Below are 27,726 nucleotides of genomic sequence, written 5' to 3'. Positions count from 1 at the left end.
TGAGACATTTCCCCGAGCCTTTCTTTCTCATGACGTTGGTATTTTTGAAGAGTGCAGGTCAGTTATTTTGCAGACTGCCCCTTCACTCAGGTGGTTTGGTGTTTCCTCACGACTAGATTCAGGTTACACACTCTGAGTGGGGATACCACAGGAGTGACGCCAGGTTCTCAGACCATCCTAGCAGGAGCACGTGCTGTTGACTCGCCCCATTGTTGCAACGTTAATTCGGGTCATTTGGTGAAGGTGGGGTCTGCCACATTTGTCCACTGTAAAGTAACTGGTTTGCCCTTCATAATTCAAAAATACTTGAGGAGGCATATTCCTTGAGGTCCACCATATGATGATTCAGCACCCTATCCTCATGAACACTCTTCTCTGAAAACAGTATAATCTCAGCTGGGCAGAGTCCATGCAATGCAAGTTGTTCTTTGCTAAACTGTTGGTTGCTCCCTACCACCTGGGGAAAGGAGACGATTTAAACAACGTTTTAAAGCTGGCATCAGGAATTTATCTTTGCAAAAAAATATTCTAGGGTCTACCTGAGGTTCTGAGGACTGGTCTTCAACCTTAGCATCCACTGCAGTTGGCCGTTAGCATGGATGTTTTGATAACTCAGTCTTCAAGGGTTAACTCAACCACGATGATACTCGTGCTTAGAAAGTCAGGAAAGCTTGGGGTGCCTGCTGGCTCAGTTGGTTGGGTGTCCAACTTCGACTCAGGTCATAATTTCACAGTTTGTGAGCTCGAGCCCCGCGTCGGGTTCTGTGCTGACAGCTCGGAGCCCGGAGCCTGCTTCGGATTCTGTCTCTCCCTCTCTCTCTGCCCCTCCCCCACTCACACTCTGTCTCTCTCTCTCTCAAGAATAAATAAACATTAAAAAAAAAAGTCAGGAAAGCTTATATATTTTAGTAGGAATTTCAGCAATTGATGTTAAAAGTGCTGAAAAAAAATTCCCATTTCCTATTTAAACTTGAATAAAAACTTTCCACTCAATCAAGATTCTCTAGCATGTAAGAAACTGTTTCATCTTTGACAAATATATTTCTAATACATAGTATTTGTTCCACACTTAAGTTTTTTATGCCTTTTCACATATATGTGAGACTGCATTAATGGATCATTAGATTTTTAACCACAATGATTTCCCTTGTCATTTAACCTTTGGGGTTAACTGTTTTTATTTTTATTTTTATTTTTATTTTTTTATGTTTATTTATTTTTGAGAGAGAGGGAGAGAGAGCATGAGCAGGGGAGGGGCAGAGAGAGAGGGAGACACAGAATCCAAAGCAGGCTCCAGGCTCTGAGCTGTCAGCACAGAGCCCGACGCGGGGCTCGAACTCACAAACCGCGAGATCATGACCCGAGCTGAAGTTGGACACTCAGCCGACTGAGCCACCCAGGCGCCCCTGGGTTAACTGTTTTTAAATGAACATTCCTGGCATCAAATCATGTGGTAATTATTGGGCAGGAATTATGTTCATTCTCTAAAATCATCTTCTACAACATTTATTTTGTTATTTCTTTATAAGAAGTGTGGGAAAATGTACTACACATGCTTCTCAAACTAGGTTGTTACCACTTTAACAAAAAACAAAACGTCCCGATTCTAAATGCTTACTCATCGCCCGCCCGGGAAGGCTTTTACAGCTTTACATTAACAGAAGCGCTGCTCCCCACCCCCCCCCCCCCCCAGTTTCAGATGCCTTCATTTTGTTTTGTTAAATAAGAAATGAAGACTTGACAGGATATCCGTCTGAGCATTAAGCATGACTGAGAGTCTATAGCTTCCTGTTCGTTTACATCTACTGACAGATTAGGAGAAGGAGAGAAAAATTTTCTTTCTCGAACAAAATCAGGTGTGGAGAACAGAGAAGCAGCAGTGAATTTGGTGGGGGAAGGGCATGTCTGGATGCTTATTTGGTATTCTCACCCTTCATGCCCTTCCCTGACTCCCACATTGGCTATGAATTACTCTGCCCTTGGCACTTCCCCATGGCCTTGACCAACCCACCATTGTCCTATGACCATACTTAGCCCCCACTACATGGAGAACTCTAATTCTTATTTGTGCGTAGGACTCCCAGATAGGTTCCTGAGACATGTCAGACAGTTGAGTGGACGACTGAATGCTTCAGAGGTTGGATTAATATCATATAATATTTTAGAAGCAGAAAGAGAGTTAAAATCATTTAGCACAATGCAATTTTTAATGGTAGAAGAAAGCAACTCCATGTATTTAAATGACCTGCCAATGTCACCAACTATTTATTATTTTTTTAATTTTTTAAAAATGTTTTTTATTATTTACTTTTGAGAGCAGAGAGAGTGAGAGTAAGAGGGAGGGGGGGGAGAGAGAGGGAGACACAGAATCCAAAGCAGCTCCAGGGGCTCGAACTCACAAGCTGTGAGATCATGACCTGAGCCGAAGTCAGACACTTAACCAACTGAGCCACCCAGGTGCCCCGCGTCACCAACTGTTTAGATGATAAAACACCATTAGGACTCATTTGGTACTTCTACTTTCTCTTTTTCTTTTTTTGAAGTTCATTTTTATTTATTTTGAGAGAGAGATAGAGAGCAAGCGGGGGAGGGGAAGAGAGAGAGGGAGACAAACTCCACAGTCAGTCCAGAGCCTGACGCAGAGCTCCAACTCAAGAACCGTGAGACCTTGACCTGAGTCAGAATCAAGAGTCGGACACTTAATTGACTGAGCCACCCAGGCACCCCAACATCTGGTACTTTTTCCCAAGCAGTATGCATAAGTAAATTTGATTCTTACAGGACTGAGCAAAAACAAATTAGAGAGATTGTAGAGACTAGTCTCCCCATGTTCTTTACCTAGTGGTGATATAGCTAAGGTCCCTGGAAAAATTCACCTTTTGAGAATAACAGCCCTGAAGGTGACAGATAACCTCTGTCAACCTTGGTGTCCAAGCACTGTTTTCCTCGGGGTCATCTGGAACCTGCTTCATCTGAATGCCATTTTCCATTTTAGAATCTAATGCATAGATGACTCCCTGGCCATGTTGTTTCTGAATCTTTGTTCTCAATAATGTCTCCACTTGGAATGCATTCTACCTATTGATAATTTTCTGAGACATGGATACATCTGAAAATTTTTAAATGTTGAGTAAATAAGAAAGTCGTAGAAGGATGGAGTATAGTATACAACAGCACTCAAATAACTTTTTTCTCTACTTTTTAGTTACATACAATAAAATACACGCTTTTGGGTGTACTGTTCTGTGGGTTTTCACAAATTCATACAGTTATGTTCCTTCTACTACAATCAAGACACAGAAGAATTTCATCTCACAGCCTCTCTAAATTTGCTTCTGCTCCCTCTTGGTAGTCAAATCTCACCCTACTCCCCCCAGATCCCTCCACGCTCTGGCAACCACTGACATATAAGTTGTCACTATAGCCTTCTCCAGAATGTCCTATCAATGGAATCATAGAGAATGTAACCTATTAAGACTGGCTTTCCTCACTCAACATAATGCCCTTGAGATGCTCCAAGTTGCTGCACGTATCAAGTTATTTTTTCATTGTTAGGTAGTGTTCCACCGCGTGGATAGATATTGTTCTGTTTACCCATTCCCCAGTTGAGAGGCTTTTAGGCTATTTTCAGTTTTTGACAAGTATAAGTAAAGCTGGGGTTAGACATTTGCACACAAGTTTTTGTGTGAACATAGATTTTCATTTCTCTTAGGCAACAGCACAGAAGAAGGATTACTGGGCCGTATAGTAAGTATATATTTAACTTTATAGGAAACTGTTACAGCAGTTTCCCTGTCTAGGGAGTTCTAGTGGTGCCACATCCTCGCCAGCACATGGCATTGTGAGGCTTTGAATTCTAGTCGTTTGAATAGCTATAGTAATATTTCACTGTGGCTTAATTAGAGGTTTTTTCTTTTTTTTCTTTTTTTTTTAATTTTTTTTTTAACGTTTATTTATTTTTGAGACAGAGAGAGACAGAGCATGAATGGGGGAGGGGCAGAGAGAGAGGGAGGGAGACACAGAATCAGAAGCAGGCTTCAGGCTCTGAGCCATCAGCTCAGAGCCCGACGCGGGGCTCGAACTCACGGACCGCGAGATGGTGACCTGAGCTGAAGTTGGACGCTTAACCGACTGAGCCACCCAGGCACCCCAATTAGAGGTTTTTTCTAATTACTAACAATTTGAACATCTTTTCAAGTGATTATTTGCCATTAGTATATCTTCTCTTGTGAAGTATTTTCCCAATGTTTTGCCCATTAAAAAAAAAAAAAAACTAGATTGTTTTCTTACTGTTGAATTTTGAGAGTTCTTTATATAGTCTATATAAAAATCCTTGTCAGATGTGCAGTTTGCAAACACTTTCTCTTTTTTCCTTTTTTTTTTTTCATTCTCTTAAAGGTATCTTCTGCAGAGCAAAAACTTTTAACATTGATGAAGTCTAATTGATCACTTTTTTCTTCTATGGATCACTACTATTTGCATCATATCTAAGAACACTCTGACTAACCTATATTGTTCTCAAAAAGTCTTATAGCTTTATATGTTATATTTAGATCTATGACCCATTTTGGATTTGTTTTTGTAGAAGATGGGACATGTAAATGTTTAAACCACAAAAATACCACTAGGTAAACAAAAAATAAATGTGATAGATAGACGGGGTAGGAGAGAAGACCACGGAACTGAGTAGAATTTACAAAGAAGTGTTCAACATGAACCATAACATTTTATTTCCATAAAAATAATGAATCTTGGAGTTACAGGTACATGTGATTTTCCCAATTTCTTTAGCCTAAGTACAATTATAATACCTGGGCATTATATGTAAAACAAACGTAAGACTCTGGGGGTGCCTGGGTGGCTCAGTTGCTTGAGCATCTGACTCTTGGTTTTGGCTCAGGTCATGATCTCACTTTTGGTGAGTTCAAGCCCTTCATCAGGCTCACTGCTGTCAGCATAGAGTTGACTTCAGATCCTCTATCCCCCTCTCTCTCTGCCCCTCCATTGCTCAGGCTCTCTCTCTCAAAACTAAATAAACATTAAAACAAATTTCTAAAAATTAAAGCAAAACAAAACACAAAATTAAGACTCTGAAAGTTTGGAGAGAAGGCAGACTGGCTAGGAGCCTCAGGTCTCCAAGAATGACATAGTGCTAAATCTCTGGGTTTTCTTTCTGTCCCATATATATTCCAGAGAAATCCACAATTGTATCTGGAGACTTCAACACTCTGCTCAACTATTGTTAGCACAACTTAATAGAAAATTGGCCATGGGGGAAGCCTGGGTGGCTCAGTTAAGCATCCAACTCTTGATTTTGGCTCAGGTCAGAATCTTGTGGTTCATGAGTTAGAGCTTCAGGTATGGTGTGGAACCTGCTTGGGATTCTCTTTCCCTCTCTCTCTGCCCCTCCCCTGCTCTCTCTCTCTCTCTCTCTCTCTCAAAATAAATAAATAAATGTTTTAAAAAATGAACTGTTTAAAAAAGAAAGAAAGAAAGAAAAGAAAATCAGCAATGGTGTATAATTCAACACTAATAACCAACAAGATTTCACTGGTATTTATAGAACCCTCCACCTAATAACTTCAGAATACACATTTTTTCCCAAGTACCAATGGAACATATACCAAAATAGATCAGATCCTGGACCACAAAAGAGAGCTCAAAACATTTAAGAGAATTGAAATCGTACAGTGTGTTTTCCAACCACAGTGGAATCAAACTAGAAATCAAACATGGAAAGATAACATGAAAATCTCTAAATATTTGTAAATGAAACCACTGTGAAATGTCTTAAAGGAAATAAAAAGTTACATTGGCCTTAATCAAAATAGAAATAATATAACATAAGAACATTTGTCCTGGTGAGGATTATATGATTTTCTATGTAGAAAATCCCAAGAGAAAAACAAATCAATCATCAATCTATCAATCATTTCCTAGAAGTAATAAGTGTATTTAGCAAGGTCATAGGATACAAGACAAACTTACCACAATCAATTGCATTTCTATATAGTAACAATGAACATGTGGATACTGAGATTAAAAATATAATACCATTCACAATTGCTTTAAAAAATGAATTACTCAGGTGTAAATCTAATAAAACATGTATAGGACTTGTATGTGGAAAATTACACGATGTCGATGAAAGAAATCATAGACGATCTACTTCTTTGAGAGTCACAGTGTGTGTGTGGATTCAATACTTGACATAATGATGATGTCAATTATCCCCAAATTTACATACAGTTTTAACATAATTCCTATCAAAATCCCAGCAAGGGTTTTTGAAGATTTAGGGAAGATTTATATTAAGATGTATACAGAAATGTGGCCCCTGGGTGGCTCAGTTGGTTAAGTGTTTGACCACTCAGCTCAGGTCACGATCTCACGGTTTGTGGGTTTGAGCCTTGCACAGGGCTCTGTGCTGACAGCTTGGAGCCTGGAGCCTGCTTCGGATTCTGTGTCTCCCTTTCTCTCTGCCCCTCCCCTGCTTGTGCTCTGTTTCTCTCTGTCTCTCAAAAATAAACAAACGTTCAAATTTTTGTTTACACGGAAAGGGGAAGGAAGCAGAATAGCTGAAACAATTTAAAGAAAAAAAGAATAGGGGCGCCTGGGTGGCGCAGTCGGTTAAGCGTCCGACTTCAGCCAGGTCACGATCTCCCGGTCCGTGAGTTTGAGCCCCGCGTCAGGCTCTGGGCTGATGGCTCAGAGCCTGGAGCCTGTTTCCGATTCTGTGTCTCCCTCTCTCTCTGCCCCTCCCCCGTTCATGCTCTGTCTCTCTCTGTCCCAAAAATAATAAATAAACGTTGAAAAAAAAAATTAAAAAAAAAAAAAAAAAGAATAAAGTGGGAGTAAGTAGCCTACCTGATTTAAAAACTTACGGTACAGCTACAGTCATCAAGATCGTGTGGTGTTGGTGGAAGGGTACACTTGTAGATCAATGGAACAGAATAAAGAACCCAGAGATACGCCCACTTTATGTTCGATAAGAGTGCAAAACAGTTCAATGGAAGAAATACAGCCTTTTCAACACATGGTGCTGAAACACTGAGACATCCACAGGCAACAATATGAATGCCAACCTAAGTCTCAAGCCTTATAAAAATTAACCCAAAGTTGGGGCCCCTGGGTGGTTCAGTCGGTTGAACATCTGACTTTTGATTTGGGCTCAGGTTGTGTTCCCGGGGTTGTGGGATTAAGCCTCATGTTGGGCTCCATGTTGAGTATGGAGCCTGCTTGGGATTCTCTCTCTCTCTCTCTCTCTCTCTCTCTCTCTCTCGATGCTTAACCCTTTTCCCCACGCTCACACTTTCTCTCCTTCTCTAAAATTAAAAATTAAAAAAAAAAAAAAATTAACCCAAAGTGGATCATGGATCTAGTTTAAAATGTAAAGCCAAAGAACTTTTTGAAGAAAACGTAGGAGACACTCTAAAGGATCTAGAGTTAGGCAAAGAGTGCTTAAACTTGACGATAAAAACTCAGTCCCTAAAAGAAAAAATTAATAGATTGGACTTCATAAAATGAAGAATTCTTTCTCTGCAAAAGAACCTGTTGAAAGGAAGAAAAGAAAATCTACGGAGTGAGAGAAAATCTTTTCAAACCACATACCGGACAAAGAACTAGCACATAGTAGGGGTACCTGGATCAGTCGGCTAAGTGGCCGACTCTTGATTTCAGCTCAGGTCATGATCTCCTGCTCCGTGAGTTCAAGCCCCACTGCACTGTCATTGCAGAGCCCGCCTGGGATTCTCTCTCTCTCCCTCTCTCTCTGCTCCTCCCCCTACTTGTGCTCTCTATCTCTAAAAATAAATGAATAAACAAACAAACAAAAAAAAAGAACTAGCATATTGTATATATAAAGAGGTCTCAAAACTCAACAGTGAAGCAAACATAAAACAAGCCAATTAAGGAAAAAGCAAATGACATGAAGGGACATTTCACCTAAGAGGATATACAGATGGCAAATAAGCATATAAAAAGATATTCAACATCAGCAGTCATTGGTGCATTGCAAATCAAAACCCCAAGGAGGTATCATTAAATACCCGCCAGACTAGCTCAACTACAAAGTAGTGACAACATAAGATGCTGGCAAGGATGCAGAGTAACTTGAGCACTCATCAAACTACTGGTGGAAATCTCAGATGGCACAGACTTTCGGGAATAGAGTTTGGCAGTTTCTTAAAAAATTATAAGCGCAACTATTACAACCCAGTGACTGCACTCCTGTGCCTTCATCCCAAAGAAATAAAGGCTTACGGTCACACAAAAGCCTGCACAGGAATGTTTGTAGCAATAATAATGATAATGGTTATTAATGATGGCCCAGAACTGGAAACAATCCAGATGTCCGTCGATGGATAACAAGCTGAGAAATCTGTGCACCACGGAAGACTATTCAGCAACAATGACAAAAGAACTACTAGCACACAGAACGGCTTGGATGAATCTCCTGGGAGTTAAGCCGAGTGAAAAGCAAATTCGGAAAGGTCACGTAAATATGGTTCCATTTACATAACGTTCGGGACACGAGGAAAGTATGGAAATGGAGAACAGATTAGTGGTTTCCAGGTTTTCAGGAGAGGTCATAACGGGAAAGATGTTTAGTGTGGTCATAACAGGGCACCATCAGGGATCTTTGGGGCAATGGAAACGTTCTGTGTCTTGACTATATCAATGTCAGCGTCTTAGCTGTGACATTGTAGTATAGTTTTGCAAGATGTCGTCATTGGGTGAAACTGGGTAAAGATTACATCTCTCATATTTTGCAGAACTGCATGTGAATCTACAATTATCTCAAGATAAAAAGTTTCATTAGAAAAGTGGGTCTGAAGCAAAAGTGGCAACATGTTAGTATTTATTAAAATAGTACATGAGTGCGTATTATATAATTTTCCGTGTTTTTCATGTTCAAAGCTCCTTTATTTGAAAAAAAAAAAAACAACACTTCAAGACTCAGGTCAAATGTCACCTCTACTCAAGGCTACTGTCAGTTAGAATTACATTAATTGCTCTTTCTCCAAGGCTCTATGGGGATAGAATCAGAATGAGAGCATCTTATGTCTAGCCCTGGCGATTCATCTTTCTTTACACCCCTTCTTAGCCCTGGATTTAGTCCAGTGCCTTGAATATGTTATTCTTACTGATACTGTTGTTATTATTATGCATTTAGCTGTGTTCCAGGGTTCTGGATTAGTAGGAAAGAAAAAAAAACCCACATAGTTTGAGTCTTCATTCGATAAAGAAAACAAAACAGGCCAAAACAAATCCAATAGAAGTTGTACACAAATTCAAAGAAACCGTAAGGTACTGCAGAGTACTCGCAGTGTGCTTTGTTTTTCACAGCAGCTACTTTGCCCGAGAGGACAAAATATGGTTTGTGGGGTGGAAATTCTGTTTTTGTTCCTTTGCTGCTGGCTTCTCTATCTTTGTATCATTCCGAATGCTTTGGGTGTCAAGCAGCAGACGTTGAACTTAACGGGCTTAAACAGCAAGTAGCTGTCTTGGCCCACAGGACTGGGGAGCTGGTGCGGTGTGGTCAAGGTGGCCGAATCTACAACTGTAGTTCTAGTTCCCCAGGCTCTGCCGTCTTTGTGGGCTGCCTTCATTTGTAGGCCAACACTGAGAAGTTCTGGGTCTTGTATTCACCGTGATGATGACTGGAGAGAGAGGAGAAAGATCTTGTTGTCTTCTCAGACAGAGAAGCCTTAAGGGGGGCTCTCCCCTCACCTGGGTTGCTCACTGGCCCTTTGCTGAACCAGCTGCTGACAGCAGGGTTGAGATTCTGAACATATCAACCAGGCTCTCTGCCCATGCCGGGCTCCTGAGGACCTAAGTATTGTCTTGAGCAAAACTGGGGTTTAGGAGGGGCGATGGAAGCTATTTCCCTATCAACCCTCAGTCAGGTGTCATTTATGCCTCTCTCTTTCTGCAGATTTACTGTTTTATTTATTTTTTAATGTTTATTCATTTCTGAGAGAAAGAGGTGAGGGAGGGGCAGAGAGAGAGAGAGGGACAGAGGATCCGAAGCACACTCTGGGCTGACAGCAGCGAGCCAGGTGTGGGGCTCAAGCTCATGAACTGTGAGATCAAGACCTGAGCTGAAGTCAGATGTTCAACCGACTGAGCCACCCAGGTGCTTTAACTTGGTTTTATTTCTATTGGTGCCAACGGTTCTGGACTGATTTGAATTTAAGAGAAGGGAGGAACTTTCTTCCACATGTGTTCTGTCCATGAGGATATATGTTAAAAGGCCCCAGGCTAGGGCCAGATGGGGCAGGTTACCCACTAACCATTCCAAGGAGGGATTCCCCAGGCTTGGGGAGAGATGACTCAGGCGGACCCAGGTAGAGCTCTGATTCCATGTGAATAGACAGCCAGAGAATGCCTGGCAGGTGGCAGGCAGCCAGGAATCTGTCACCAGGTGGCAGTCCCTTAGTGGCTTGGGTGAAGTTGGTGAGTTTCCCTAAGAGCAGACTGGAGGCCAGAATGACTGTACGAAGAGCCTTGGGGGCAGGCTCAGATACAGTAGTGTGTTTCTGGTATGTGTTTAAAAGCACAAAGGTTCAAGGTATGTCCGGGGGGAACAGGAAACTAGCCAGGAAGATGGCTGGGAAAACGATGCATTCCTGCTTTAGGATTTAAAGGGAATAGTTAGGGTCCTGCCTCTTGAAGTAACAAGATACTCAAGGTCTATGTGTCCGCTAATGAACATCCCAGTTCCACACGGTCTCCTTCGATTAGCAGGATGATGTTACTTTCAGGCTCCACTGCGTTTCACTACATGAAGCCCTTTTTGTAATTAAAGAAAAACAGCTACAACATTCCAAGTCAACTTGGGAACTTGGGTTAAGAGCAGATAGAGAGAGAACTCACTGAAGGCTGGAGACAATGTTATTTAAAGCCTTCCATTAATATTAAGAGATTATTTTCTCTAAATATCTCTCTCACTTATTTGAAGTAGCTTGAGTTATATATCCCAGGGACTGGCCTGGTAAAGGCTTGGTGGCGATATAAAACACTGTGAGTTCTGGAAATAAAAAACAAAAACAAAAACGAAAACAAAAACAAACAAAAACAGAGAGAGAGAGGGAGAGAGAGAAAAGGAGTTGGGACACAGAAAAAAAATCATTTTTTCTCTCTTCTCTCTGAAAATTTCTAGAACACACGAGGAACTAGTAAGTGCCTCTTTCTGAGCAGTGGGGCTGGAGGTGGGGCAGGTAGGGAAGGGCAGGGTAGGGGCAGGTTGCTTTCACTACCGCTTTGTGAGATAGGCATTTTTTTCATTCACCATGAGCTGAAATGACTATTGCAATTTGTAGAAAATAAGTAAATCAGAAAGAAAGGAACAGAGCTTATTAAGTGTATTCTGAGTTTATGGAGAAAGTTAGGACTGGATTTTTCAATTCTTAGTTCTGTTATGACCCTCCTATTGTCTTCCCTGTAAAGAATTCGTGTTTGAAGTATCCTGGGCGGCCTCATTCAGTAGAGGAGGAATGTAAGCAACTGATTTTAATAACAATAAAGGGCTAAGATTCTAGACTGTATCCTTTGTAAAGATGCTTCACGCACTAAATATCACCAGGATGTCTCCGCTAAGCCTTAGCTGCACGATTGTCATAAATACCCCAGGAAATGCCCAAGGATCAGACACAGTTCATTAGGAAATGTAACAGAGTTGTAACTGAACGTTAGTGACAGATTTTAATTCAGCTTAGCCCAATAGTGCAGAAAAGTCCACCCTTGATTCTGTTTGGGGCAGGGGAGGGGACAGAATGTCATAACCAAGGCACAATTTCAAGGAAAGAATGACTCCTTAATGGGTTACTGAGTAAATGTTTTTAATGTCTCCCGTGGGCACATACTATTCTGCTACCGGCATCAAAGAGTTAAACAAAATTCCTTGTATTTCACAAGGATTTGCAAGGGATCTGGCTTGCTTCTCACACTTCCAAAACATCTGAGCTAACCTGGAATTTGTAACAGCTCTTTGGTCTTTGAAAATATAAACTCAAATTAGATTCCCCAAACCAGAAACTCAAAGCAAGCAAAAATATTATGACAAGCTAGTGTATTTCTAATACTGCTTACCTTTTTGATGCTAGTGTTTTAGTAACTGTTCATAAGGTAAATTGTTTTACCTGTTATTTCCCCCTTTAGAATGTCACTGACATCTACATTACATTGAAATCTACACTGCAGATGAGAACAAGGCCAGGGCTAAATTCCACAGAAAGCTGGAGACCCAAGAGCCAACCAGGAACCTTTGGGCAGCCAACGTCCTTTCAAACCTGGAGACACCAAACTTTTAGTTATCTTTCTACTTTCCTTTTATTTCATCTTTCCTTCCCTTATTCTACCGCTCCCTTCTCTCTTCTCTTCTCTTTTCCTTTCTTTACTTCCTAAAAAAGAATGAAGGCTGGATATGATTTGGGGTGAGGGCAGGTGATACAGTGTCTGTGGAATACTCTTGAGATATTTGTTTGCTACCGAAGGGTTGTCACTTAAGGTTTGACTTTGAAGATCTACCCTGCCTGTCAAAACTTCTGTTTGAAGAATACATAGAAACAAAAATATAAGTTTCTGATTAACAATAGGACTCTAATGATTTAGGCAAGTATGAGGGTTTCTTTTTCTTTACATCTCTTTAATGTTAGTTACTTGATCTGGAGTCCTATGAAATTCAATTCGTCTACTGCTAGAAACAGTCTACCTCTTGAAATAACTAGAAAAGGTGCCTTTGTTTCTCTGTATGATTTTTCATACTTGCTGAGGTTGGGACTAAGAACCAGAGTTAGTAGGAAACTAAATAGTTTATTTCAGAATAACGTGTGCTCCTTGGAGCCACGTAACCAAGGAATTGGCTTTGCTTGGGGCTGAGTGAACAGTTAGACAACAGGCAAAAAAGCTTAGGAAAAAAGCCTAAACCAGTTTTTCAACCTCGGCAATAATGACATTTGAGGCCAGATAATCCTTTGTGGTAGTGTTGGGGCGGTAGAGGAGGGCCCATGCAATGTAGGATGTTTAGCGACATCCCTGGCCTCTACCCAATAGATGGCCGAAGCGCCTTCCCCTCCCCCAAGAACCACTAACCTAATTCAGCAGTGGAACTGTTTTATGGACAATCTCTGGGAGTCATTTTGGAAATTTAAAATAATTAAAAACTGTAGCAGAGTAAAACTGTACACGCCTCTTCATTTTCCTTGGTCATTTGCCTAAGGTGACCTGTCACAGCCTCTCCCAGGGGACACAGACCCGCGCCAGGAATGGGTTTTGATGACCTAATAGATCTTTTCCTGTCTCGGTATTCTGGCTAATGACAGCATAATCAATGTGCTGATGCTGAAAACATGCTGAAGAAACAATGGGAACAGAGTCAAATTCCCCTGAAGAAAGATTTTTCTTTTTTGTCTTTTTTTTTTTTTTTTTTTTTTAGTAGCCTGGGCCAAACACAACATTGCATGGTACGTTTTTCAGAAGGCAGAAATCATCAGAGATTCGAGGCAAAGTGAAAAGTCGGCCCTTTTATTGTGGTTCTGTCCGGCCCATATCTGTACGTAGATAGAGCTAAGATATAGTGGCAAAAGCAGAAATCTTGAAATATGTAACCAGGTGGCTTAAAATTCACAGCCAAATCTATATATTCAATTTGGCAGGAAAACACCTTCTTTCCTTTTTTGGGAGAGATATCACACTATGCCTCCCAGATTCTGCTGAATTATGAAATGCAGAAATTGAGACGCAGGGACAAAAAAGAAACCACTTTTCCCCTACTTTTCTTCTTTCCTTTTTTTTTTTTTCCCATTATAGTGTTCACAGATATAAGAAAAGTTGATTCAACACATCTGGATTGTGAAATCAAGCACGAGGCATGATGTGTCAGTCCAAGTATTGCGTACTTTAATGTTCGATTGAACGCTGAAAATCAAGCAGCTGCCTTCCTTAGCAAGCTCTGGGAAGGGAGCGTGGGTTTTGCTATCTTCTCTGTAGCTTGCAGAACTTTTCATGTTGTACAAACCAAGGACAGGTCTTTTGTTGTAAAAGTTAAACATGATTCCGTGAAATGTTTCCTAGGGGGGTGCCTAGCCAACTGTCTACACCACTCATGTAGCTTGAAGTGCCTGGAAACTTCTTCTGCTAGGAGAGGTAAGGGGGTGGTCAGACAAGGGACTGGCTAACTGATGAGAATTTCACTTCATTGAAAATCGTTATTTTTTTTTTTTTTGAGAGAGAGAGGGCACAAGTGAGAGAGGGGCAGAGAGAGGGAGAGAATCCCACAAGGGGATAGAGAGAGAGAGAGAGAGAGAAAGAGAGAGAGAGGGAGAGAGAGAGAGAAAAGCGGGGCTCACCTGATGTGGGACTCGAACCCACAAACCATGAGATCATGACCTGAAATGAAGTCAGATGGTTAACAACTGAGCCACCCAGGCACCCTCAATTCGTTGAAAATTATTAATGTTTTCTAAATCTCAATAACAGAATTTGCCATTAAAAGCCTGACCTTCAAGCATCCTACACTATGAACAAATGAGATTCTCCATTCTCTGTCTGCCTCCTGCGTTTTCCCACTTCTAGCTTTAACCCTGGTTGTTTCCTTTGTCTGGGATGGTCTTTTTCCCCGGGGCCAAGTGCCCTCCAAACCCTGCCCATCTCAACTGCCACCTCCTCTGTGGAGTGTTCTGTCCCTCATCCTTTGAGACCAAGGAAGTCATGCCTTCCTTTGAGCTGCCTTAGCACATTATCTCCCTACTCCTGTGACACTTTGCCCTTCCAGCAAAAGATCTGTCTCTGGTTCCTTGCTCTATTTCTCATACCATGTGGCTTAGGGCACTGTATTCGGGAGATAACATGTTAAATATATGACCCTTTAGATACCTATCCATGTCTGATATTTGTTTGATTCTAAGTGTGTCTGTCTAGAGGTCAAGATAATGGGGTCAGGCTCCCCTGTAACACCATCGGTTGAAGAAACACAAATATGGGTTTTAGTTCAACTTGCTGGACTCATGTTGCAACTGTTCCCTGTGCAAACATGTGTAAGCGTTTTTGCTACCATTCTGTCTACAGATCTGTGATGAACAAACTCCCTAGTAAACACGGGCTGCTTCTTGAAATGGGGCATGTTCCTGAACACACACCATTCTTTTTCTTTCTCTGTTGTATAACACGCCAACGTGCTCATTCATATTTAGAAATAGAAAAACAATTATGTCACCTAATCCAATCCCTTTTCAGGGATGCCACTGTAGGACAGAGGTTGAAATGATCCCATGCCTGACCTTTCTCAAAGATGAGAAGGAATGTTCTAGAAGTGAATTCTTACGAATGAGGAAGGACGATGTTTAGAGTTCCTAAACCCATTGGCTTGTTATTTATATAAATCGATATTTGGATTAAAGGAACTATTTGAGCTGAATAGTTCTCACCACGGAGTGAGAATTAGATTTCTTTAACTTGGCCTGGCTCTGAGTTTCTCTGTCTTCCTTCTTTGGAAGAACTGAACGCTGGCAAAATAGTTTCACGTTTTCTGCCAACTTGTGGTCATTGACGCTTTTGCGGTATTTGAGATTCGCACAAAATTTATTCTGTCTCCGAATATCGTGCGGTTGGTTGGGTCTCAGATGGTACTGGGGACAAGGTAATGGTGTTCTGGTGGGCAAAGTCCTGGTTCTGCCACTATTGGCGACTGGTTTGGGGAAAGGCAGTTAACCTCTCCTACCTCCAGTCCCCTGTTTGGGAAGGGACAACAATAACAATGCAAGCGAACGTGCGTCGTAAAGTTGTTCAGTGCTCTGTGAGTGCCAATTCGGGTATCACCAGACTCTGCTTTCCACACATACATCCATCCCAACACCTTCTCCCCATGCGCAACAGGCATAGCGAGCGAGAGGTCCTGACCTTGCCTTTGGAGGGCATTTAATCTAAAACTGAAGTTGAGGAGACAGGTGAGTTTGGTCACGTTTGCTTTGTGAAGCTGGAAAAGCAGCTTATCTTTTGTGAGTCATGGTTTCTTCCACTGAAAAGAAAAGTAGTAACACCGACTTTTCGGAAACAAATTAAGACCGTACACACGAAGTATCGATCGAACCAGAGAGGGTGAATGGAGAACTCAGGATCTTCCTCTCCTGGGAAGAAGCCCTGTAAAGAGGAGAAAGAGGCACGGTCAGAAAGAAATGGTGTGTGATGAAAAAACTTAGGGATGAAAGGGCCAGAGGGACAAGGGTTGGCACAGTGGCCACAGACAGGTCTCAGGGAATGGCCTGGCATTGAGCCTGTTGACACCTGCTGACTTTGAAGGCAGCAAGGAGGCCTCCAGGTTTTTCAGATCCAGGCCAGACTTAAACACAGGGCCTGGGTTTTCTTAGGAGGCTATCTTGGCTAAGAAACCAGGGTTACCCCCTTCTCTGTCCATGAAATGCTGCTAACCTTGGATTTACACCAGCGATTCACCTAAAAAGCTTTCTTTAGTCACCTCTCGTCAAGTCTTAGCAATTACATGTACTTTTTTAAAAGGTTAGGCTTGCAATTTTGTTAGGCCCGCACAGTAGGATGCCGTTGGGTTCGTGCTGAAGTAGTCACGTCGGCATCTAGATTGTGAAAAGTACTTCGGCAAAGTACATTGAAGGAAACAAGGAAGGCCCGTCAAACTTTAAAACCCAAACTGCTACAAAAATGTACATTTTCCTTAAGAAGCATAAAATCTCTGAGTAAATCTAGTTTGTAACGCGATTTTGTATGAGATTACCACCCCCCAAATTCAGAGCTTTATGGACACGATCTCATTGGGCCTCGAGTGTCGGGCTTTCTTTTAAATAGAATCATGATGTCTTTATATACCCCAATATTGCTGGCATATAGATTCAAGGTTGCTTCCTCCGCAGAAGTTAATTGGATGGGACGATGGTTATTCGCTGTTAATCCATTACCCAACCTTAGTGTTACCCTTGGGCCTGGCGTTTCATTAACAGTCCAGAGAGCATGTCTCACTAAGGCTTTTTGGCTCATCACATGAGCTCACCTCTGCAAACTTAGAGACACTGAAAGGTAGTTCGCATAAATTATTCCATCATTCAACCACAAAAGCAGGTTCCTTCGGGCAAAATATTTATGACTTTTAAGTCACTTCCTTGTACGCACATTTCTGCTTCCCATCCGATGAAGCCAAACCTGACGTTCTGTTAGAGTGATCTAGGCAACACTTTGTTTTTTGCCCCAAAGACCCAAAGATCGGCTGGGAACGTCTTTAGTTTAAATAAATAAATAAAATAAAATAAAATAAAATAAAATAAAATAAAATAAAATAAAATAAAATAAAATAAAATAAAATAAAAATAATAATAATACTGTAAAAACGACTTTCTGGAAATTGTATGTTTTTCCTCCTATCAAGATATGTAAATACCACCAGTGAGTAATATGCGAAGGACAGTAATAAACGCCATCATTTGCATTCAGCCTTTCTACCATGTTGATTTTTCCCTCTGTTTCCTTACTTCAACAACTGGTGGGGATGTTTTTGCAACTAATCAATACTCATCCCAGAACAAAGGCCTTATTCACTCATTTGTTTATTCATTCAACCCTTTATGCATCAAATATATATATATATATACACATGTATGCACATAAATATATTTAAAGTTTATTTACTTATTTTGAAAGAGAGAGACAGAGAGCAGGGGAGGGCTCAAGAGAGGGAGAGACAAAATCCCAAGCAGGCTCTGTGCAGTCAGTGAAGAGCCTGAGGCGGGGCTTGAACTCAAAACTCACAAACTGTGAGATCATGACCTGAGACGAGATTAAGAGTCAGATGCTGGGGCGTCTGGGTGGCTCACTCGGTTAAGCGTCCGACTTCTGCTCAGGTCACGAACTCGCGGTTCGTGAGTTTGAGCCCTGCATCAGGCTCTGTGCCAACAGCTCAGATCCTGGAACCTGCTTTGGATTCTGTGTCTCCCTGTCTCTCTGTTCCTCCCTCTCTCTCTCTCTCTCTCAAAAATAAACATGAAAAACACCCAGGTGCTCCTATGCATCAAATATTAATTGAGAACTTCTTAAGTGCCTAGCACTGTTTAGGGCACTTGAAATACATTCGTGAAAAAGAAAATTAGTAAAAAAGATGCCCGCCCTCTTGGAGCGTACATTCTCATGGGAGATCGTTGCATAGTAAACAGTAAACAGAGTAGTAAGAAGTGCTCTGGGAAAAGTAAAATTAAAAATAAAAACAAAAAGGAGAGGAGGGAGGGGAGGGCTAATGCGGATGGTGTGCAGGTTAAACTGGGCTATCAGGAGAGGCCCCGTAGAGAAGCGTGGGAGACGGGCAAGCAGTATCCAGTCTAAAGCAGAGTGAGGGCCCCAGGGAGGAGCCTGGTGTCTTTCTGATGTAGGCAAGAAGGTCAGAGAGGCTGGGGCAGAGAAGACAGAGAGGAGCAGCCTTGGGGACAGGAGGACAGAGCTGGGGATGGGGGGCAGGCAACACGGGATTTTGAGTGGCAAGGGGACACGATCTGGCTTAAAGCTTAAAAAGACCCCTCTAGCATTTGGTTGAAAATGGACAGTGGACGAAGGTGAACATAGAAGCAGGAAGACCAAACCATTTGTTAAACAGAAATCCCAACAGACAGGGGCGCCTGGGTGGCACAGTCGGTTAAGCGTCCGACTTCAGCCAGGTCACGATCTCGCGGTCCGTGAGTTCGAGCCCCGCGTCGGGCTCTGGGCTGATGGCTCAGAGCCTGGAGCCTGTTTCCGATTCTGTGTCTCCCTCTCTCTCTGCCCCTCCCCCGTTCATGCTCTGTCTCTCTCTGTCCCAAAAATAAATAAACGTTGAAAAAAAAAAAATTAAAAAAAAAAAAAAAGAAATCCCAACAGACAGCATGAAAACCTCTTCGATTTGCATCTTTGATTTGATTTTAAACCAGATTTTGAACTAGAAGGCAAAAGACACAGCACCCCTTCCGGCTCGGCCCCTCTCTTGCCCACCCGTCTCTTACAGGAAAACGTGGCCGCCCTCCTCAACACGGGCTGCAGCGTTCCTAGCACGTGGCTTCTTCCACTGTGGCGAGCACGACATTTAGGCTAACTTGGTAGCTCCCTTCGGGGGGCAGTACAGTTATGCCACAGAAGACAAATCATCAGTCAAGGGGCACTCAGGCAAACATAGGGTTGGAAAGTTCCAGAAATAGTTCTGGAATGCTTGGTGATGCAAGCAAAGAACAGAATCAAGAAGGGGAGGGGGGGCCTCCCCTGGGCTGTACGGTCAACATTATCTAAGCTGTTAGTGGGTTAGACTGCTGGTTTTCTTTGATATTTCGAGTGGCAAGACGTAAAATACCATACCCTTCCTTACTCTGTCGTTGCCTTTGAATTTCATGAGGCAACTTAGACTTGTGTCAGTCTATTTTTTTCTTTTTATTTATTTTAAAAATAATTTATTCTTTTTAGTAATCTCTACACCCAACGTGGGACTCATGACCCTGAATTCAAGAGTCGTATGATCTTCCAACTGAGCCAGCCAGGAACCCCTATTTTTTAAAATATCTAACATTAGGGATGTCATCCAGATTGGCGGGGGGCGGGCAAGGAAATCATTGTTACAAAAGAAGGTATCAAAAATTAAGACACAAGACTTAGGAGCAATAATGACGTTGGACGTGAAACTTCTGAAGAACTGTCTTCGTAACCTACGTAAACATAAGGAAGTCAGCGAGAATTCTTAGGGCTCTCTTCACTGTTTCACATGACTGAGAATGTAGGAGCACAGCTATTAGAAGAAGTCCCAGGAGAGATCACTGCCCTAGAAAGGGAGGTCTCTGGGCCTCTGCTGAACCGGGTAAAGCCATCAGGAAGTTTAAATGGGACCACAGGGAAATATCTACTCGTGAGGGACGGGAAACCGTGTCGGAAGGTCATTTAGCCATAGAATGGCAAATAGGTTGCAGACCTCATTGCCTCCTGGGAGTAACTTCCGGAGTGCTGAGTGGTGAAGGATTCTGAGGCCACCCCTGGTACTGATTTGGACACGGTACCGCGTGGACCAACGATGCCTGCCCCAGGCAAAGGGAGTGGGAATGGTGTACATGGACCACGTGTTTATCATTCCTGACTCACTGGTCCTCTTGCCTTCATATTTGTCTACAGTTTAATCATCTTAGGGGCGCCTTGGTGGCCCAGTCAGTTAAGCATCCCGCTCTTGATTTCGGCTCGGGTTGTGATCTCACGACTCATGGGGATTGAGCCCCTTGTCAGGCTCCACACGGGGCGTGGAGCCTTCTTGGGATTCTCTCTCTCCCTCCCTCTGCCCCTCTCCTGCTCATGCTCTCTCTCTCTCTCTCCTCTCTCTCTCTCCCAAAATAAATAAATAAATATGAAAAAATTGAAAAGAATAAATCAGCTTAGAAAGATGAGGTGCTATTCTATTTTTAAGAGGTTTGCAGAGGACATTATATAAACTTCTTTCAGAAATGGAAATGCAGAGATTGTTACTTAAAATAAATTCTCCTCGCATTATCCAGGCTTTTGTTGCTCTGATGTCAAGTTCTTTTCCTTTGTTTTGGCCTTGGTGGACAGTGGAAAAGTGCTCTGTCCTGGGAACCCACCGTGGTGTCCTGGTCTCCACGTGCACCTATGGTGGAGACCTTGGACTCTCCCGCTGCTCTAACCATCGGCCACCTTCAGTCCAGGGTTTCCCTTCTCTCGGTGCCCTCTTTCCCACCTTTGTCACCCCTGCTGGCAAACTGGGCTCTTCAGACCGAGACAGAGAGAGCCTCAGGGAGACGGCATGTCATGGAGAATCTGCACTCTTTGACTGGCTCTGCCCACAGATCCCTTTCAGGCCTTTTTTGCTTTCTCTCTCAGAGTCTGCTCTTCCCCGTCTGTAAATCAAGGCAGATTTCAACCTAGGCACAAGGACCGACCTGAGATTATAGTTTGTATGTTCGGTGCACAGTTCGGGGATGGCGGCTTCTATCAGATTCTCAAAAGGAACTGTCACTCCCACATTGTTAAGAGTCACATGCATAGGCGATTTCTAACATTCTTTCCATCTGAAACCTGGCATGTGAAAATCCCTTTTCCTGTATGGATCACTGTGTCTCATGCTCACAGCTGCAGGATGGGGCAAAGCACTCTCCCATTTCTTACAGAGAATGGACCCATCTTAATACTAAAGGACCTATATTAATCAAATTTGCAGAAAATGACTAAGGTAGACCAAAAATGTAGCCTGTGTGAGAAAGAGGAACTAGCGTTGTTAAAATGACCCTGAAAGCCCATAAGTTATGAAAAAGGACACATTGTTCTAGAGGATTCCAGTGTCTTCTAAAGGTCGTCAACCAGAGGCAACGTTCACGGGAGATAGGAGATGGTCCTTGAAGGACCCGGCAAGAGGCAGCGGCCGCCGATCCTCTCCTGGCCGTGGTCCGGGGGAACTTTGGTTTAACTGACTGTGTTTGTTTTTAGGGCTGTTAGTTTCACACACTAGGTAGCTGAAAACAACTGGAATTTATTCGCTCACAGTTCTAGAGGCTTGGAGCCCAAAATCAAGGTGTCAGCAGGGCCACGCTCCCTCTGCAGGCTCTAGGGAAGGATCCTTTCTTGCTTCGTGCAGTTTCTGGCCGTCCTGACAGCATCACTCTGATCTCTGCCTCCTCTGTCACATGGCCTCCTCCCTGTGCGTCTTCGTGTGTCCTCTCGTCTTCTTATAAGGGCACCAGTCACTGGCTTTAGGGTCCACTCTAAATCAGGATGATTTCACCTTGACCTCCTCAACTAATCGCATCTTCTTAGATCCTACTTCTAAATAGGATCACGCCTGAGGTTCCAGGTGAACGGAGGATGCGATTTAACCCCCCACGCCAGCATTGTTGGAAATTTTTCTACAAACTGAGCTTGTACTCGTGGGGTACTTAGGATAGAAAAAACCAAAATGAAACAACAACAAAAAAGAGTGCATATGTATACACACACACACATGATATTTGCTCTCTGACTCTGGCTGAATTGCAGGTGAGGTGGTTGATGGGAAGAGAGGAGAATAGAATAATAATAATACCTAACACTTGTAGAGTGCTTACTATTGGCCAGATACTGTTTTAAGTGCTTTTGCATATTATATCACTTAATCTTCATAGCGATCTTGTACAGCGGGGAAGAGTATCATTCCCAATTTACAGGTGGGAAAACTGAGGCACAGAAAAGTTAAGTTACTTGCTCAAGCTCCAGGGGAAAATCCAGGATTGGAACCCAGAAAGTCTGACTCGGAAACTGTGCTTACAACTGCCCCCCTGTACTGTTTCTTCGTGTGTGCAAGGCACACATAGGAAATGTAGGTCTGATTCAAGAAGCTCCTCACCACTTCCTAAACACATGCAGACACACATACTCTCCCTCCCCCTCCAAAGAAAACAGTAATAAATGAGCACGTAGCTTCTCTGGTTAGATGTGTTTGCAGCATTTAAACTGCAGAATCCATTGAACCAGGGGCAGTCAGACACATACTCGGGACAGATGAAAGCTAGTATGGACTGGGTAAAATACAGCTGTTCCTGCACATCACCGATGGCCTGGCAGGTTCCTCAGACCGCAGGTGGTTTCAACCAACCAGAATGTGACATCGCACTGGTCAAACAGTAGCCACACATCCAGGGCGGGGTTCACTTTTAGCAGCTTCTAGCAAATTGCTGCTACTCTGCACTTGTGGTCGACCTGGTGCCTCACAAGCCAACACACAGAGGGAAGAAAAGGGAGTCGAGGGAAGAAAAGGGGAGTCGGTAGGCCTATTTAAAATAAGAATGACTGCAGTGCTTATATAAATGCCAGGTGCTGTGCGGAGTATCTCGCCTCCTGCAATCCTTACCACAACCTTCTGAATCATCCATAGCCCCAGGGCTGGGACGGTGACTAATAATAAAGTGGTAGGTTATCCTGATGATAAAAATGGCTATGGGCTTGTTCCTGTAAACTTCCTCCAGGGGCTGTCCCACCTCCAAAGTGGACTCAGCTCTATGGTGCTGTGCACATTCAGTGAGGACAAATCTGTCCGGCAACAATTACCCAAATGAAGACTAAGGACGTTTTCACTGTCGCCGTCGGAGCTCGTGTGTGTGTGTGTGTGTGTGTGTGTGTGTGTGTGTGTGTGTGGCTTTTCAGGTAATTTTTCTTATCTAAATAACTTCTTGAGAGGAAACAGGTCCTTCAAGTGTGCAGCCCGGAGCTCTGGGCAAAGGAGGCAGCCTCGGAAAGCAGAAACCTCAGGCTAAACCAGCCCAGTTATGGCCCCCGGGTGCTCGTACCCTCAGAGGCTAAATCAAGACCAGGAAAGCGTACATACAGCCTGACTTCTGCTCTCCTGTGGGATCGTGCTTGGTTGATCAGAGCATCCCACAGACAGCGCAGCGCTCACCGTGGAGGGTATTAAATCATGGGCTCTGGAGACAAACGCCAAGCTGCAAATCTCACTCGGCTCCATCACTTTCCAGCCGTGTGACCTTGGCAAAGTCCTCAACTCAGGAGCCTTAGTTTCTTCATCTGTAAAATGGGCACAGGAATAAAACATACCACCAAAGGCTGGTGTGAGGACGAATGGAGTTACCCTGCGGCATGTGCCCTGCAAGGGGCTTGGGGCTCAGGGCCAGGAAATGTTAGTCATCGCTACTGGGATATCAGCAGTGGAGTTCTGTGCGTTGCTTGCCTTCTCCAGATGAAGTGTGGTGGTGACGTGGTTCCACTGGGCTCCGTTCACCTCCTGTTGTATAAGGAGCCATTACCCACCTGCCAGCATTAGGTGAGAAAAAGAAAAGGAAGAGGAGTCTTTGCAGAGACCCACCTTTTTTTTTTCTAAGTTTATTCATTTATTGTTTCTGAGAGAGAGGGAGAGAAAGAGAGTGAGTGGGGGAGGGGCAGAGAGACAGGGAGACACAGAATCCGAAACAGGCTCCAGGGTCCGAGCTGTCAGCACAGAGCCCGATGTGGGGTTCGAACTCACGGCCCGCGAGATCATGACCTGAGCCGAAGTCGGGCGTTTAACCGACTGAGCCACCCAGGCGCCCCCAGCAAGACCCACTTTTAAAAATGTCTGCGTCTGACCCCTTCAAAACAGAGGGTGGATGGGGAGGGTCTATCTTTCTTTTCTGTAAGTCCCACAGGCCTTGCTGGTATTTCTTTCCCGACAACAAGAGCAGGTTTCTCTCCCCACAGGGGCCCCTTTCTTTCCCCAGAACCAGAAGGGAAGGTCCCCTTTCTCTCCCCAGTAACGGGCAAGAACAACGTCCCATTGACAACGTGAATGGAGCGTCTCTTACCCTGAGACTCTTCCTGCTGCAGAGGCAGAGGGACCTTTGCTCTCTGGCTTGGCTTCCCAAGACCATGATTCCAGTTCTCTGGAGGCGACCAGGGCAGGGCAGTTCAGGATGTCTGATTCCGGCCCGATCCGACCAAGGAAGGGAAACCGCCCAGTTGCCCAGTCTCCACAACAGGCCATTTTACAGGCACGCCATGACTTCCGACGCGTGCAAGTTCTAGAAATTTCCCTGTGACACCTGCCTCTGGGCCTGCCTGCCCTGACCACCCGGTAACATCCCCTCCTTCCACACCACCTTCCCTTGCCCTGCTTCATTTTCTATCAGAGCGCTTAGCGTCACCCGGTCCATTTCCACGAACATGTTTATGGTTTGTTCTCCCTCCTGTGGGAACGCAAGTTCCAGGCGAGTAGGGACTCTGTCTCGTTCATTGCCGAATCCCTGGTGTCTGGCAGAGAGTAGGTGCTCGGTGGATATTTATTGAATGAACGGATGAATGAAGTCCGAAAGGTATTTTTGCATTCCCTCTCCAATCCAGTAAATGCCTGATAAATGGGTAACTGAAGTCTAGTTGCAATTGTCCTGGGCTTCCAGAACGGCCTGGGCTTGGAGCGGTCAACCACCTGGCATGATCCTTTTATGGCCTGGCAAACTAGAGACGCAGCTTATGACCTGATCCCTGCTCTCTGAGCAGACAGAATTCAGCTGCTGAGACCAAACTCACAAAGGACAGAGTAAAGTGAACCCCAGCAGAAGAGAAGGTCTTCAACAGCTGGGACAGCTGCTGGGGGTGGCGAGGGGGGGCAGGTCTGCCGCCTGTTTATCCTGGCACCTGTAGGGAGGAGGAAGCCAGGTGACTGCCTAGTACTGAGGGACTAGGGTCCTTCGGCTGTCTAGTTTCTCGCTGCTCTCTGCAGTCTACCCAGAAACCACACCAATGTTTCCAGGAAGTATGCACTACGTGTCGTCTATAGGTTCCAACGCCCCGCCTGCCGTCTTCTTTTTCTCTCTCACTGCTTCTTGCAAATTAAAAAGTGAATCAGAAAGCAATGTTAAAAATAATCAAACCACAGCTAAAGGAAGGTGCTATCAACAGAAGAAAGGCGGGGGGGAAAAACCCGAGGTGAGTATTATTCCGCTGTGCTTTGAACACAGGCCCTGTGATTATTCATTCTGTGAAACCCCTCCGCGGCGGCCCAAGGGAATTAATGGGGCCACAATTACTTGCCTTTTGCATTACTTAAACGGGCCATAAAAATTAGCATTGGTTTCTGTGGCCACCAGCTGGAAAAAGTCAAGAGGAGACAAGCTGTCAATAAAAAGGAAAACCCACTGCTCCAGTTTTCCCAGATTGTAGACACTCACTGTCATCAGGTAACTCCTCTTACAATGAAAGTCAGCTTGGAGCATCAGGACGTCCTGAAGGAAAGATAGGAGGACCCTAAGGATGTAGAATCGAGGCTCTCCAGCCCGAAACTGGGTGCCAGAGGGAGGACAAAGAGCTTCTGAAAGGTCAGCTCTCCAAGTTAGGGGCTGGGCAGAGACCTTGGCACTCACCTCAGGGAGGGTTCCTGCCACATCCACGTTTTCAAGGCTCCCCGTAGATTAAAACATGACAAGCCATCAAAATGGGGCCACGAAGACTGTGGTGTGTTTAAAAATAATTATACTTAACAAATCAGGCCTTTAAATACACAAGCAAACCAAGGAAACAAGATGGCGGTGCTATTCGCAAGGCAAATCCAGGACTCACTCCAAGCAGGAATTCGGGGTGTGCCGCAGGGGGCCAGGATGGGCATGGGACATGCGTGTGCGTCTGGCAAGAACTTCTTTCTATTCTGTCGCTGGGTCACCTTGACCCCGGGGCTAATTCAGTTAGCGATTATTGTCAAGTCTAAATCTGAGTTCTTCCTGAATGGGAATCCCTCTCCTCTCCTCACTCAGATGCTCTGGGCCACGAATCCACTGCCTGTTCTCCCACGGTATTTGCCACTGCTTGTCCTGCTTTGTGTCAGGGAGGGCAGTTGAGGGGCCTCCTCTCTGGGTCTCGCTTGCAGGTGCTAAGGGTGGGGTGGCCTGGCTCCTTGGGGCCTCTCCAGGACATTTTCTCTGAGTCACCCTTGGGGATAAGATAGGCTTGAGCCGGTTTTAGGTTCCTCCTCTCCGAGGTTTGATTTCGGAAATTTGCAAGTTCTTTAACAACACTGTGGTAGCTTTGACAGAACTGGAATCATTCCGGGAGCCAACGCAGCAGACAACAATGAACAGAACCCTGAACCCATGGCGTAGGATTGAAGGGAGCTTTCTTCTCTGCCTCCTCACTGCTGCGTTGATTTATTCATTCAACCAGTATTTACTGAGTCCCTTCCAAGACCAGGCTCCATATTCAGGAGGAGTGATTGTGAGGAAACACAGACCTAGCCCCTTCCTGGTGAAGCTTGCCACATAGTGCGGGTCTAGGGACCCTAATTGAAAATCACAAAGCATTGTAAATAGCCACGGCAACAAGTGCTCTAAAGCAGAGGCATGTGTTACTATAAGCACCTATTACGGGGTCTAGCTTAGTTAGGCAGGACAGGGAAGGATCTCTGAAAACCCAGACATTGAGCTGGATCTGAGGGATGAGAAGGGAAAGAGAAGGAAGTCCCTTTTTGGAAGCAACAGTGCATGTGCAAAGGTCCTGAGGTGGGACAGAAGAGAATATAAGGCCCCGAGAAGGAAGTGGGGCTGGAGCAGTGTGGCAGAGACTTAAGGTGGTTCCCCGGGGCACACTGGAGCTGTGGCAGGGTGTGGAGACCTAGCATGGCCTGCAGGAAGGAGGCCCCTTTCAAGGAGCTTCTGGGCCTCCCAGATTTTCTTTCAGCCTTAGAGCAATGGGACGTCACTGAAAGGTTTTAAGCAGGGGGAGGAGTCTGGGGAGGCCTGAATCGCATTAGCATTTTGAAAAATCACTATGGGGGCGCCTGGGTGGCGCAGTCGGTTAAGCGTCCGACTTCAGCCAGGTCACGATCTCGCAGTCTGTGAGTTCGAGCCCCGCGTCGGGCTCTGGGCTGACGGCTCAGAGCCTGGAGCCTGTTTCCGATTCTGTGTCTCCCTCTCTCTCTGCCCCTCCCCCGTTCATGCTCTGTCTCTCTCTGTCCCAAAAATAAATAAACGTTGAAAAAAAAAATTAAAAAAAAAAAAAAGAAAAATCACTCTGGCTGCAGCTTTAACATCTCTAAAGGTAATTTCTGCTTCAGAAGCAGGGTCAATATTCAGTTACGGGAAGCAGAGGGTGGTGTGGCATAGCCCAGTCTGGGTTTGAATCCCAGCTTCTTGCTTCATTTCCAGCGTGGCCTTGGGCAGGCCAGCATTTCAGAGCCTCAATTTCCTCAATAAAATGGAGATAATAATACCTCCTTCCGCGTTGTTATGAGGGATAAGGAAATTTAAG

Source organism: Lynx rufus, unplaced genomic scaffold (genome assembly GCF_022079265.1).
Source record: "Lynx rufus isolate CCGP_SWC_20201006 ecotype Redwood Valley unplaced genomic scaffold, mLynRuf1.p SCAF_2, whole genome shotgun sequence".
Taxonomy (NCBI): domain Eukaryota; kingdom Metazoa; phylum Chordata; class Mammalia; order Carnivora; family Felidae; genus Lynx; species Lynx rufus.
Note: the sequence above shows the minus strand (reverse complement) of the source record.